This window comes from Equus przewalskii, chromosome 2 (genome assembly GCF_037783145.1).
Source record: "Equus przewalskii isolate Varuska chromosome 2, EquPr2, whole genome shotgun sequence".
NCBI classification, from domain to species: Eukaryota; Metazoa; Chordata; class Mammalia; order Perissodactyla; family Equidae; genus Equus; species Equus przewalskii.
This window is the reverse complement of record NC_091832.1, coordinates 75,278,940-75,294,933: the sequence shown is the minus strand read 5'-3', so window position 1 is coordinate 75,294,933 and position 15,994 is coordinate 75,278,940. Positions and strand designations below refer to the sequence as shown.

The 15,994-nt window shown below is 35.9% G+C and overlaps 1 protein-coding gene and 1 long non-coding RNA gene across 14 annotated transcripts in view; one reads left to right on the top strand and one right to left on the bottom strand.

Moving 5' to 3' along the window:
* RAPGEF2 (Rap guanine nucleotide exchange factor 2) overlaps positions 1–15,994 on the top strand; it is a 244,836-nt gene that overhangs the window by 37,718 nt on the left and 191,124 nt on the right. The window lies entirely within an intron of this gene.
* Positions 5,225–15,994, bottom strand: part of LOC139081776 (uncharacterized) — a 63,763-nt gene continuing 52,993 nt past the window's right edge. Inside the window, exon 3 of the long non-coding RNA XR_011537069.1 lies at positions 5,225–5,612. This is a non-coding gene — a long non-coding RNA (uncharacterized lncRNA). The remainder of the gene's footprint in view (positions 5,613–15,994) is intronic.

Genomic DNA, 15,994 nt, shown 5'->3' with positions numbered 1-15,994 from the left:
TAGTAGCCACATTAAAAATGTAAAGTGAAACAGGTGCAGTAAGTTTTATTTAACCAGAATATCCAAAAATATTGTCATTTAGACGTGTAAGCTGTGTAAAAACTTACTGATATTTCTCATTTTTTTTTTCATACCAAGTCTTTGAAATTCGGTGTCGGTTTTACACTTACAGCATATCTCCATAGAATCAGCTACATTTGAAGCATTCCATAGCCACATGTGACTAACGGTTACCATATTGGATAGCCCAGGTATAGAAAATACAAGTTTAAGAGGTATCTGTCACCAAAGAAGATACACAATTGGCAAATAAGCATACGAGAAGAACATAACGAATGTTATCAGGGTAATGCAAATTAAAACAACAATGAGATACCACTACATACCTATTAGAATACCCAAAATCCAGAAAACTGATGATACCAAATGCTGGCAAGGATGTGGAGCAGCAGGAATGCTCATCCACTGCTGGTAGGAATGAAAATGGTACATCCACTTTGGAGACAATTTGATGGTTTCTTACAAAACTAAGTATGCTCGTACCATATGATCCAGCAATCGTGCTCCTTGGTATTTACCTAAAGGAGTGGAAAACGTCCACAAAAAAGCCTGCACACCAGTGTTTATAGCGGCATTTCCAAAAACTGCTAAAACTGTTCTAAAATAAGATTTTTTTTAAAAGACTCACCATTTACAACATCAATCCAATAATTCTTCTTTTTTATTTTCCACATTACTGTTCTATTAACCAGGCTTTTCTTTTTATCTGAAACTAAACATTAGTGACTAAATATCTTTGGGGAAAATTATTTGCAACATGAAGGATACTACCCTTTAAAAACCCAATAAGAAATGCAAACACGTCAATAGTAGACAAAAGAAAAGGAAAAATAGGAAAGGAAGAAATACAAATGGCCTAAAATATATGAAAAAATTTTTTTCACTAGAAATTAAAGATGGAGTTTGCACAAAATACTGGTTTTTTTGTTCATGAAATTGGAAAAATGTTGGTAAAAGAAGGATAATACCCAATTTTTCTAGGCATATAAGGAATAGGTCCTTTCATCCAGGGATGGTGGGCATGTAAATTTTATACCATTTTTGGAGAGTTCTTTGGTAATATGCACTAAAAGCATTGAACATGTACATGCCCTTTGACTCAGCAAGTTTTTCTTCTGGAAATTTATTGTAAGAAAGCAATTAAAGATATTTGAACAAGCTACCATTTGGAGCTTAATTTATATGCCAGCAACTGCTTTTTAATTTACATAATTTTCAGAGCCCCCGTAAGAGGCTCAGAGAGGTCAGCTGACTTGCCCAAGGTCACACATTATCAAGTGGCAGATATATTTTGCAGCATTGCTTAAAGTTGTCAAAAAAAAAAAAAATAGCAAGAACTTCAATATCTAAAATGAATGGCTTGATGGAGCAAGTGAAGAGTTTGGAGTGAAAGACAATCTTGTAGTCTTTTGCCTCCTAAAGATATTTATGATCTTTAGGATATTTATAAATGTCTAAAGATACTTATGATGAAAGCTGATTGCAAAACAGAATGCATACTGTAATTTGAATTTTTGTTTAAAAATATGCTCACATACTCTCATAGTGCATATGAGTAGAAATCAACTCAACAGACTTGGGTTCAAATTTTTGCTTTGCTCCTTACCAGGTGTGTGACTTTAGTCAAGATACCTAACCTCTTATTGCCTTAGTTTTCTTTTCTTTTTTTCTCTTCCAGTTTTATTAAGAAATAATTGACATGTATCACTGTATAGGTTTAAGGCATACAGCATGATGGTTTCATATACGTATATTGTGAAATGATCATTGAATAGGTTCAGCCGATGTTCATCATCTCATATTGATACAATATAAAGAAAAGAGAGAAGAAAAAAATTTCTCTTTGTGATGAGAACTTTTAAAATTTACTCTCTTAACAACTTTCCTATGTATCGTATAGCAGTGTTAACTGTAGTCATCGTGTTGTACATTACATCGCTAGTACTTATTTACCTTATAACTGTAACTGGAAATTTGTACTTTTGACCACTTTCCTACAATTTCCCCTTCCCCCACCCTCCATCTCTGGTAACCACATGTCTGATCTCTTCTATGAGTTTGGGTTGTTTTTTCTTTTGGATTCCACAGATAAGTGAGATCATACAGTTATCTGCCTTTCTCTTTCTGACTTATTTCACTTAGCGTAATGTGTTCAAAGTACATCATTGTACAAAGTACAAAGTCATTGAAAATGGTAGGATTTCCTCATTTTTTTATGGCAGAATCATATTCCATTGTATATATATATATACCACAACTTCCTAATCCATTGATGGACGCTTAGATTGTTTCCATGTCTTGGCTATTGTAAATAATGCTGCTGTGAACATGAGAGTGCAGATATCTTTTCAAGTTAGTATTTTTGTTTCCTTTTTTTTTTAAAGATTTTATTTTTCCTTTTTTCTCCCCAAAGACCCCCAGTACAAAGTTGTGTATTTTTACTTGTGGGTCCTTCTAGTTGTGGCATGTGGGATGCCGCCTCAGCATGGCTTGATGAGTGGTGCCATGTCCATGCCCAGGATTTGAACAAGCAAAACCTTGGGCCGCCAAAGCATAGTGCACAAACTTAACCACTTGGCCACGGGGCCGGCTCATGTTTCCTTTGGCTGTATTCCCAGAAGTGGAATTGCTGGATCTTATGGTAGTTCTATTTTTAAGTTTTTGAGGATCTCTCATGCTATTTTCTTTCTTTCTTTCTTTCTTTTTTTCAGGAAGATTGGCCCTGAGCTAACACCTGTGTCCATCTTCCTCTATTTTATATGTGGGATGCCTGCTACAGCATGGCTTGATAAGTGGTAGGTAGGTCCATGCCTGGGATCTGAGCTGATGAACCCTGGGCCACCGAAGTGGAGCATGCAAACTTAACCGCTATGCCACTGGGCCAGTCCCTCCATAATATTTTCAGTAGTGGCTATAACAATTTACAGTCCCACCAGCAGTGCGCAAGGGTTCCCTTTTCTCCACATTGATACCAGCATTTGTTATCTCTTGCCTTTTTTGTGATGGCCATTCTAACAGGTGTGAGGTGATATGTCATTGTGGTTTTAATTTGCATTTTCCTGGGGATTAGTGATGTTGAGCATCTTTTCATGTACCTGTTGGCCTTTCATATATCCTCTTTGGAAAAATGTCGATTCAGGTCCTTTGCCCATTTTTTAATTGGGTTATTTGTGTTTTTTGCTATTGAGTTTGCCTTAGTTTTCTTTGTAGATGTTGTTACCAATTTACAGGTAGTTGGAATGATTAAACTAAATGAAAAGCAAAAAGAGTTCTCTGCAGTGCCTGGCATAGTGTCTAATAAATGGCCCTCAAAAGTTAAAAAAAAAAAATCTTGTTTCTGGGTGAAGGGATTGCAGATAATTTAAAATTTCTTATTTTCTATCTTTATTTACATTTTTCTCCAATAGACATGGTTTGTGAATTTCAAAAAAGGTTAGAAAAACCTTAATTTGCTTTTAGGTTAAATAGAGAAAGCTAGATTAGATGTTAAATGAGATGTATATCAGAAATTGTTATATTGCTTACTGAATTGGAAAAGTTAGACAATCACTTATTTGATGTTGTAAAACCAGCCCTTCAACCACATTTCCATTTAATAGTATTTATAAAGATAGTAGAGTTTATTGACTCTTAGAGCTTATTCTTTAAAGTAGGTGTTTTGGTGAGATTCAATAAAGAATAGATCTCAAAATACCATGGCTGAGTGGTTGAGTTTGCATGCTCCGCTGTAGCAGCCCAGGGTTTTGCCAGTTTGGATCCTGGGCACCGACATGGCACTGCTCATCAAGCCATGCTGAGGTGGCATCCCACATACCACAACTAGAAGGACCCACAACTAAAAATATACAACTGTGTACCGGGGGGCTTTGGGGAGAAAAAGGAAAAATAAAATCTTTTTTAAAAAAAAGGAAATTGTAAATGCTAGTTCCTTATATTTTCAGCAAAGTTTTTATTTTTTTAATCCTTTTTTATATCTTGAATTGGGAAGTGTTGTGATTCTTAATAAAGAGAAAGTCGAACTGTCAGATGATTTACTAATATTTGAGGTTGCATATAATGCTGTTTCCAGTTATTTTTCCTGATTTTATTTCCATTTTGCCCCTAAATACTTTGAAGCATCTATATCACATATGGTGGTCCACGTTTAATAACTACCTATTGAATGCCTAGTCTTCCATTTAAAATGGAATTTCCCTGCTTGGATTTTTGATTTTTTCTATTTTCTTGTAAACCACTCTCAAGTTTGATCGTACTTAGGCACTGGAGACAGGAGTGAATCTGGATTTCATGTTACCTTCTCCCCACAGTAGAATGTATGTTTTTCTCTTTTGGTTGTATTCTGGTGGGACTGTAAAGAACAAGTCCAGAAGAACCGAAAGTAAACCTAATTCTTGTGAACACGTTGTTTCTATTTTATGCAGTTTCTCTCTCTCTCATCTATTTTGTCAAATGTTGACATTTTATAAATGTTTGTTACTGTGTTTCTTGAAAAGAGGGTGCTGTGGTTAAATTATCTTTTGGATCCAAATTAAACTTGGATTAAGCAAATTTATTTACTGTAGCATATTTTGGAGCCCTTGATTTTGAAATCTGCATCGTGCCTCTCTAATTCGGGAGAGAGTAGAGTGTGTGTTCCCAAACTTATTTGACCAGGCACCCCTTTTGCAAAAGCATCATGAAACACACTCATAATACTGTTTTAAATAACAATATAGAGAACAGAATAAGAAAAAAAGAACTGAAATGTCTGCTTATTGAATAAGAAGTAAAATTGGTTCTTAAAACTGTATTGTGGACACTTTAAAAAATAGCAAATTTAAATTTCAAAAATAAAATTTCGGTTTTAGTTTTCCTTTTTCTTCTTCCTTCTCCTGCCCCCTCCTCCTTTTCTTTCCCCCAAATAAGAGACTATTTTATGTAAATGATGAAAAAGAACTAGAGAATTATTCTGAATGTTTATTTCCCTAAATAGATCATTTCTATGTGTATTGGTAATACCTGAACGAAACTTGTCTAATGCGTGTATTTTCTCCCTAAGCCACATCACAGCTTTCTTATGCTTAGAAACACTAGATGGTACTTCAGCATTGTGCTTGGGGGCCCTCGTAAACAGGTGAAATCACCAGCAGAAAGTACAAAAATTCAAAAAACGTGACACAAAATACACTGTGAAAAGGACCGTTGTTTACAGTACGAGAGCTGAATCTAGAAGGCAGGGCATTCCCTTGTTCCCCCTTGTCTAGGACCATGCATGTGGGATGACTCAGAATCTTCATCCCTCTGTGCGTGTCCCTGAATGGCCGTGAAAGTGCCTCAAGTAATGAATTTTTGGGTTACAAAAAAATTTTAGCAAGTTAGCAAATTCACGAATGTGGGTTCCACAAATAATGTCGACCAACTGTTTATAGATTGTTTTGGAATCAGGTGTCGACCCAGAAGATCAGGTTTCAGGTAACTCAGGCTCTTGTTTAGTTGACTGACTGCCTTTTCTCCTTTGTACTGTTGTTCTCCTTTGTAGCTTCAGTGTGAGGGGTGTGTAGCTGGCTGCCAATCTAGTAAGCAAGAAAAATAGGATGTGATCAAGTAATGAAATCTGAGTAGTAAATAGAACTAGGGCTTGGCTATAGAAGTTTTGCTTCTGATTTTGCCCCAAATTGTTCGATAAATCAGAGATCTATATTGTGCTTCCCAAGTCCCTGTACTTTGGGTGTTAGTGTACTTTATGGGGGAGATCATAAATACTGCTTTCAAAGGTAGACCATAGCATAGCAACACGTCTATAACATACAGATTGTACTTCTTTAAAGTACTTTTAGTTCTACCATCCAGTTGTTTGGCTTCTTTTTTTTCCCATGTGGGCTTACTGTCGTTCACAGCTGCAGTCAAAGATAATGGCTTATCTAAGGAGTCTAGTTCAGTTTGGTGCTGGTCATCTGACTTGGTATGAAATTGAAAAGATTTCAATGCAGTCAAATGACCAATTTTGAGCAAAGCTTGTTAACTGATTATTGAGGGTTTTTTTTTTTTTTTTGAGATTTTTAAATTGATTTTATGTGAAACTTTAATTCTATTAGTTTTTAAGAGGATTAAAAAACATATATTAAGCACCTTTTCTGTATAAACTCCTATGCTAGACTGTGGAGAATGAATCTGAGTAAATAAGGCCTGTTGTTCCCTGTCTTTAGGAGCTCACAATCTGATAGAGGATGAAAAATACTAAAAACAAGGAAACAAAAAGCAAAAGTACTGTGGGCTTTTGGAAGCAAATTATTTTGGTAGAGAATAGGATGCTTGAAGAAGATGTAGTAAGAGGTAGGGAAAGGCCAATATCAGTTATTACTTTGTGGCTTTTAATACATAATTTTGTGTGTGTGTGTCTGAAGTGTCTGTTTAAAGTATGGTGTCATGAAAGGTTTTTAAGCTTTGCATTTCAGAAATGTAACAGTTGTGTGGAATTGACAGGATGGGAAAAGACTGATATAGCAGGGAGACAAATTACTGCCTCTAAAGAGATGAAAGCCTTAAAGTAGATGCTTGACAGTGGCAGTGGAGAGAAGATGTTGGGGAGTGAGAATCAGTAGGTCTTGATCACTGGATGTGATTAAGAAGAAAGGAGAAAGTAAGTGGTTTAAGCTTTTAAGCCTTTGAAATGATGACTGTTTCTTCTCTCTAGTCTGTAAATCATTCCCAAACTTGAATCCAAAATTAAAGAATCAGTGGCAGAATGCGCATGGCCTGAGCCTATGAACTTATTTTGTGTTATATTTTTTAGCTGTGACACAAATTTTTTTAGATTCATCTCTCCACATGTATATAATTTTTTCAAAAATAAATTTCTTATTCTGAATTAATTTTAGATTACAGAAAAGTTGCAAAGATAGTATAGAGAGCCCTTGTCTATCCCTCTCTGGGTTTCTCCTGTTGTTAAACATCTTACATTACCATGATTCATTTGTAAACACTGAGAAATCAACATTGGTACATTAAACTCTTGACTCATTCATATCCTACTAGTTTTTCCATGAATGTGTCTTACTCTTCCAGGATCCCATCCAGGATACCACATTGCATCCAGTCATCATATCTCCTCAGTCTCTTCTGACCTACGTTTCTCAGTCTTTCCTTGTTTTCCATGACTTTGAAAGTTTTGAGGACTACTGGTCAGGTATTTGTAGAATGTGCCTCAATTGGGGTTTAGTCTGATGTTTTTCTCATGATTAGACTGTGGATATGGTTTTTTGGGAGGACGACCATGGAGGTAAAGTGCTATTTCATCACATAATATCAAGGGTGCATACAGTCAACATGACTTAATCACACTTGATGTTGACCTTGATCACCTGGCTGAGGTAGTGTTTGTCAGGTTTCTGTACTGTAAAGTTACTTTCCCCACTGTTCTATTCTTTGGAAGTAAGTCATTAAATTCAACCCACCTACAAGGGGTGGGATGGGGAGGATCTAAGCGCCACTTGTTGGTTGGAGGGAGGAACATCTATATAAATTATTTGGAATTCTTCTGTAAGGAAGATTACTCTTCCCCCTCATTTATTTATTCAATTAATTATACCAGTATGGACTCCAGTATATTTATTTTATACTTTGGCTTATAATTTAGTAATACATTATTTTATTGCTCAGATTTTTTCCATCTTTTGGCCTTGGAGCGCTTTCAAGTTTGTTCCTGTGTCCATTTGACTTGCTCCCATCCTTTTTGTTTTTTCTTGAGCATTTTTTTACTTTCTGGACTGCTAAATGCTCCAGGTTCATCTTGTGTTTTTCCCACCCTAGTCCTAGAATCAGTCATTTCTCTGAGGACTCTTAGTTTCTTTTCTTGGAAAATGGTATTAGAAACCAAGGTTTGGGTGCGGAATGTGCTTGTTGCTACTGGGAAATTACCCTTTTAGGCCCGCTTACTGGACAGAGCTAGGATAGAAGTATAAATGTACTGATTCACATAGGAATAATTTTGCTTATATCAAGGGATTTATATGTTCTTATATGTGAAGCTTAAAATTTTGATATTAAAATTAAACTCCTGAGGCAAATTGTCATATCTTTAGGCACAGGTATGAGTGTATAAATCTTGTAAGTAGATTAGACAATACTGTTAAGCAATTATCTCTTCCAAAGTCTTCCTTTTCTTTTTTAGTTGTAAAGTATTATATTTTTATTACTGTTAACTCTTTTGACATGAAAATTTGGGCCTACCTTTTTTGTTGCCTGAAAAGAAGAGTTATGTCTGTCTTAGATGAAGAGGTGTTTGAATATCTGTCATTTTTGGGTTTGATAAGTTAACAAGCTCAGGTAATTTTCTCTTGATCTTTAGTTTATTATGAAAAGAGGATTCACATGTGTGGATTTCCACATTGGCCTTTGCACTCACAATATTGATGATTTTTCAGATGATTAGATATTTAAACAGAACAGTTAATCAGTAAGATATCCTGTAATGTTTTTCTAAGTAAGAATAGAGAATTTTAATTTCTAGAGTAAGGCAGTTTCCTAACAATGTGGTAGTATTTGATATAAACTTTCAAAAAACTAGTTTTAAAAGTTATTTATTGTGTTATTAGAATTACTTTTATCACCTTGTGACAATTGAGGGGAAACCACAAGCAAGTTTGGTGTAAACTGCTGTAAAGTACTTGGTAGGGTTTTTTTTTCCCCTTTTAAATAAAATTACTATTAGTGTAAGTAACATTATTTATATGATGTTTTTACATAGGGAAATAATCCCAAGATTATTGCTGTCTTTCTGTTTCTGGTCTTAATTACCAATTGATCATAAACCCAAGCAGTAAAGCACCATTCCTGGTACCCGTAGATCTAATAGAAATATTTTCAGAGTTGTGATATGCAGTAGTAAAGGCAGAATGCAGTGGAAGAGTTAGAACAGTTTAGGTGCTAATTTACTTTATGTTGCCTCCCTTTAGCTTTTCTTCCTCATGGTGACCATTTAAGTAAAACCGGTTAGACTTTCTAACATAATGTATAAATTGCTTAAATTTTCTGCATTAAAAAGGAACTAAGAAGCTATATTATTCTATCTCCTTTCATTTTTCAGGTAAGAAAACTTAGCTCAATTATATATTATATTAAATCTGTTGTCCCTATTTCCCCTAACAGTTAACAGTAGAATTGGGACCACAATCCACATATCCTATCTGTTATTCCAGTTATTTTTTTCCATACTGTTACGGTGCAGTCACCTGATTTTGTTTAAATTTCACTGAACATTTGATTTGAACCTGATAACCCCTTTCTCATTTATTGTCAAACTAAAAGTTTGACATTTTATTGAACAACTTTTTAGGGACTATTTGATATGGGCTAGGCACTGTGCTACAAAATCTTACATAGACTCCTGAAGATTTGTCAGAATATTGTAAAGAATCAGGTTAGGAAGCAGAGTTTAAAAGCATTTTGTTTTTCTTGGGGAATTTGGAATCATATTGGCCTATCCAACTTCAGTTATCCATGGAATGGAGTGAAGTGATGGGCCCAGATAATCTTAAGGTGAGTTAATGTATCATTTGTGTTTATTGAGTGATCTAGGGTTCACATCGTGCTATGCAAAATGTGTATGTGCTTACTGTGCGTAAACACTGTCCATGTATATACATTTTGCAGTATGTTTATCTTACTAATTTTGTAGTTACTTAATATTAAAATACATTTTTATTTTCTGAGAGCCACTAGTTGGGAAGAAATTGTTTTTCAGGTGCCTGCTGGCTGAAAGTTTATGTGCATTGCCATTTTTAGATAATTTACTTACTGAATGTAATGTGTCTCATTTTGCAAAAAAAGTATTAATGCTTATGATTACTATAAAATACATTTTATATTTTTTCTGACCTGGTGTTCAAGATAAAATCAGCCAGAATAAGACATATAAACCACACATCATGGTTTTAATTTTTTTGTTGCTGTTTTTATTATTTTTTTTGTGCAAGTGTAGCAGGCAAACTACAGAGTAGCGTGAATTTACAATGAAAGCCCATAAAGAAGATGAGAAAAGTCAAGTCCAAAACTAGGGTGTTCTTGTATAGCTTTCATATTTGTAGAAAGGTAGAGAATTTCATCTCTACCATCGGAGATTCCCGTCCGATCTTCTGGGGGTGGCTGCGAGGGCGGTTCTCAGAAGAGCTGGCACGTTCTTAGGCAGTCTCTTCCTGGCGGGTGCTCCGGGACGCTTCCTGGGCTGAGCGGGGAGCTGTCGTGGTGGAGAAGCTCCCTGAGACTCAGCTTCTAGAAAGTTCACGAAAAGCTCCGAGAAGGAACTCTTGAGCTCGGATTGACACCCTTTATTTTTAACATCAACTCTGGTAGGAGAGATTATTTAGATGAAGATTCTTTGGCGTGTGATTTTAAGATAGTAGTCTTATGAGAGTATTAATTGATAAGAAAAAAGGAAACTCAGAAATCACCATGTAGACTCATATATTTATAATTATTTTTATGTGTTATATATCTTAAATGTGTTCTTTGCTCAAATTGTCTATTTTTTTTTAGCTTTCTAGTTTTAGGTTTTGCTATCTTATGTCTAGCTGGTCAGTGAATATTTGAATGCTTGCTATATGCCATTCACTTCGATTGTTCACACTTTCATATTAGTATATATCCTTTCAATAATCTTTTATGTCTTTAGCAGACAATTTAATTACATTACTAGCCTTCATTACCATTAAAATTACCTGGTTCAGTGGACATGAGTTGACTTAGATGTAGAATTTTGGAATTAGATTGACCCTTGAGATTGTCTGGTTCAGTGGTTCTTTTGACTGTATGTTGGAAACATATGGGGAGATTTAAAAACAACTCATGCTGGAGTCCCACCCCTTATTGTTAGTGCTGTCGAGTCACTTCTGGCTTCTAGGGACCTTGTGTACAGACAGAAGCCTGCTGGGTCTTTTGGCACCATCCTCTCACCTTTCAGCACTATATCTGACAGTACTCCACTGCTATTGAGAGGGTTTTCATGGACAATTTTTTCAGAAGTGGGTGGCCAGGTCCTTCTTCCTAGTCTGTCTTGACCAGGAAGCTCTGCTGAAATGCATCCTCCATGGGTGACCCTGCTGGTATTTGAAATACCGGTGGCATAGCTTTCAGCAACATGCAGCTGCCACAGTGTGACAACCGACAGATGGGTGGTGTGGTTCTCTGACCGGGAAATGAACCAGGTTCAGGGTGCTGAGAGGACCAAATCGCAGCCACTAGGACAACCCCTGGTCCTCCCTGCCAGATTCTGATTTAATTGACTTGGGTGTGGCCTAGGCACTGGACCTATAAAAAGTTTCTTCAAGTGATTCTAATGTGCAGTCAAGTTTGGGAACCACCGTTATAGTTTCTCATTCTGTGGACAAGATAAGATAAGACCCAGACTTACCAAGTAGTTTCTACTTTGAAGATCCAAAATCATTAGTAAAATTGGTATATTTAGCATGACTCTTAAAGTAGATGTCCATGTTGGTGGTTTTAATAATGTAGAAGTGTGACTAAAGATGGAGAGCCTCTTCTTTCAACTGGACTATCGATGGTTTTCTAAGGTGAGGACTTTGAAGAGCAGGTGTAGCTAGGTTTTCTGTGGCATCTGTAGCATTTTCTTTTCTACTCTTCCCCTTGTTTTCCCTAACAACTTTTCGAAATTGGGTCTTTGCTGTTTCTTTGAGAAAGTGTCCACTCCTTGGAAGTTACTTATATAATTCTTGTAGGCTGTTCAAGGAAAGGTACTATGCAAATTTGTGAGTAATGGATGTTTTAAATGAAACTGTGAATTAGCTAACCTTACACTAGAAGGAAGCCCACAAATCTCAGTGCTTGGCGTGGTATATGGTAGGTGCTCACTTAGTATTTGAATGCATAAGTGAAAAGACTGTGTTTTAATTTTTAAACATGTTTCTACCTCTTGCTCCATAAATACTGTAGCCAGCAAGGATCTTTGCTTTGATTAAGTGACTGGTTGGATAAGGAATCTGACCTTCTATAAGTTGATTAATTTCTTTAGGCTTTATAGTTATAAAATGGATGGATGCTTTCTAAGGACTTTTCTAGCTCTAGCATTCTATAACCATAAATATGTGGCAGTATAACTTTAAGTCAATGATGCTTTCTCTACTAGAAGTCCGTAGAAGAGCATGTTCTTAGCAGGCTTATTGTCGATCCAGAGTTAGAACTAGAGAAGCCAGTGAGATTCAGTACCTTGGTGAGATGGCAAGAAAACTTACCAGGTAGATAGGATTTGGAGAGGACAAAAATAGAGGTTCATTCTCTCCCAACACAACTCTTGAGTACTCCTAAGGAGTAAAGGAGGCACATTACATTATTGCTTATTGTTGTCTTATGTGTGTTTCCATCTTTTGAAATCCTTTCATTCATAAAGTTGTCTTTGGAGAATGCATACTTCTAGTATCATTAAACTCAGGTTGCAGTCACATTCTTATGTAATCTCTCATTCCATTCACATTATCTTTGTTTCTTGGTTTTTATTTGTTTTTAATTCCTATTGCCTGGGAAAGCATGACTGCATTTAGCGTTTAAGAAAGATCAAGCGATTAGTGATTGATGTTTGTCTGTGTTAATGTACTTGATGATTTGTACTATAAACTGTTCCTTGAGATAGATAGGAGGCTGAGTTAGTGATTGACTAAAAAGGTTTTAGAATTTAGAGACCCTTGATTTAACCATTTTTAAAAAACACATTTGGAATCAAAGACCCAGAGGAAATCAGTGACTTGTTCAGGATCTCAGATAGGATTTGATTCCAGATCTCAGTCAGATTCCTTTCTGTGTTAGTGCACCGCTTTGTAAGAATTCTACATTAGACTGAGTGGGTGGAGACAGATGTTCTGTTTTGATCATAATTGATGTGAAGATAATCCATGTGCCATAGGTACAGTTCTGTTGACCTGGGAAGCCAGTCATTTGTATAACCTATTATAAACATATAGTGCACTCTGCTTTTTAGTAGCTTACCTATTTATTTAAATCAATAACTTTAAGGGGTGAAATACTCAATATTATAAAAAAAATGATACTTGGAATTCAGAAAATACTATAACTTCCATAACATAAACCACAGAAGTTAACACAGGGAAGCATTTAGCTGGCGTTGCCGCAGTGATTCTCAAATCAGGATTAGGAGGCAATGCGATTTGTAAGTTTTGCGAAAGTGTAGATAGAGGGGAAAAGTTGGAAAACTTCACACTTGGAGCCAGTATGAAATTCCAGTTGAGCAGTTTTAATTTTCCATTTTGATTGACAGTCAACTTCTTGCACATTTTTTATTTCCTCTTCCTTGTTTTGACATGATCTAAGTGGATTAGAAAATTGAATGTTTAGGCATTTCTTCTTCCCTTTGGCCTTGAACAAGGGTGGGAATGTTCAATGATATAATTGTATCTTGAGAAGAAATGTATTTAATGGAAGGAGATAATGGGCTTCTTTGTGAGAAGTTTCCAGGTAGTGGAACATGTGTGATGTTATCTGTTTCTCTAGTAGGGCCATTACTGGGCATTATTTGATTGTTCTCCATCTGAATTGACTATTTAGAACAGGAGAAACTCCTGGAATTAGTTTGAGCGATATTGCAGAAGATATGATGATTCTCAAGTGTGTCTTTTGATTCCTTCTCAAGGAATAAAACAGCACTCTTTTGTCTCTTGGCAGATCTGTGCCATTTAATTAGTAAATGCATCCTTATGCTTCAAAGTAGATTCATTTTTAAAAGTAAGAGCAATATGATTGATCCTGAAAAACAGTATATTTTACTCGTCGTGTATATTGTTACAAAGTGTAGATGAAGTAAATAATTACTTTGAAAATGGTCATTTGCTAACTTCCTTGCCCTGAAACCTTTGAGAGAAGTCTCCTTAATTAAAATAAAAAGATTCACATTTTTCAAGCAATCAAAAATTTATATTATCAAGTTGAATTATTTTTTGTTCATAATTTCTCCTTTCCAGCTCTACTCAACTCTTCCCAAGATTCTAACCCAAAATGAAGCCATCATCCAAATTCAATTATTGGATTAAATAGCATCAAACTCATCAAAAACCACCTGTTGGGAATTGCTGTCTTCTAAAGTGCTATAAAAATGCAAAAATATGGGGCTGGCCCCGTGGTGCAGCGGTTAAGTGCGCACATTCCCCTTCGGTGGCCTGGGGTTCGCAGGTTCGGATCCCGGGTGCGGACATGGCACCGCTTGGCAAGCTATGCTGTCATAGGCATCCCACATGTAAAGTAGAGGAAGATGGGCACGGATGTTAGCTCAGGGCCAGTCTTCCTCAGCAAAAAGAGGAGGATTGGCAGTAGTTAGCTCAGGGCTAATCTTCCTCAAAAAAAAAAAAAAGCAAAAGTAAGCAGAATAATTGTACTGCTTTCTTTGGATAAAGTTAGTGGAGCACTAGTCCAGCTGAAATGGTGATTGTATTTATTATAAATATAAATTATAATTATTAATAATAAAGGTAACACAGGCAAGCACTCTTAAGTTTGAAATTTAGGCTTACATTGAATTAAAAATAATGTACATTGGCAAGAATATCCATGACCAACCAGATGAGGTGGAGAAATGGTTTAAAGAGACAATTCCATTTAATATTCTTGGGAAGGAATATGTGTGAGCCTAACTGGAAGCATGGGTCTGTTTTTACAGCCCAGGATCCTGAATTACAGAGGTTGGGAGGGAAGGACTACAATTTATTCTGAGTGTTTTTTGCTGGAGCGATTTAGTTTATCATAGTGGTTAAGAATGCTAGATTATCTCCTTCATTTACAAGCTGTGTGATGTTGGGCAAGTTACTTAACCTATCTGAACTTTCTCCTCTGTAAAATAGGAGATAATGAAAGAATCTACCTCATAGCACTCTTCTGAGGGTTGAAAATGATCCTTTTCAGTATGTCATTACCAGATTAATCCTTGGATCCTTTGGATCCTTTTGGTGTTTTTTTTTTTTTTACAATATTTTTCAGTAGCTCTTTATATTCCAAAAACCCCACTGTTTTATCAAAATAGGTAATTTTTGTATGAAGGGAAGCTTGCATACCTGAAGCACTGTGAGACAGGCACACTCTTACACACTGTGTATATCCTTTGTTCTCAGGAACATAAACCAGAGTTAAGGGTGGTTTTAGTAAGATCAGCTAGCTGCAGAGCTATAATTTCACAGAGTTCTAAAATTTCTTATAACTTACTTTTATTTTTTTAACTTCTCGAAACAAAAGGGTTATTCAGTCCAATCATTCTAAGTATTTAATTTTATAAAGGCTGTTCCCGTTCATATTGAACAATGAAATAGAAAGAGTATATTAGCATGTACAAGTATATACTTTATCAGAGGAAAACATGTTTCACCTTACTGTTCTTATATTTGCCTTGATATGCTTTTATGTTTGTCTTTATGATGTCTCAGATAACAGAACTTAAAAGAAATAAATTATTTGGGCAATTGAAACAAGAAAAAGAAAATGATCCTTTTCAGACAAGTGGCTTTTATGAGTTTGATGCTACTGAATCCAGTAATCTAATTTGGACAATGGCAGCATTTTAGGTGAGAATCTTGGGAGGAGTTAGATGGGTTGGGAAGGAAAAATTATAGACAGAAAAATAATTCAAATTGATGATATAAATTTTTGATTGATAAAAAAGGTAGGGGGCCATCCCTGTAGCCTAGTGGTTAAGTTCAGCATGCTCCACTTCAGCGGCCTGGGTTTGGTTCCCACGTGTGGACCTACACCACTCGTCAGTGGCCATGCTGTGGCGGCAACCCACATAGAAAATAGAGGAAGATTGGCCCAGATGTTAGCTCAGGGCAAATCTTCTGCAGGGGGAAAAAAAAAAGTTAGACTAGCTTAGAATAGTGTCTAGTACACAGTAAGTGCTCGAATATGTTAGTTATTTTTATTAATGGCACACCTGTTGTAATGGTAAAACTAT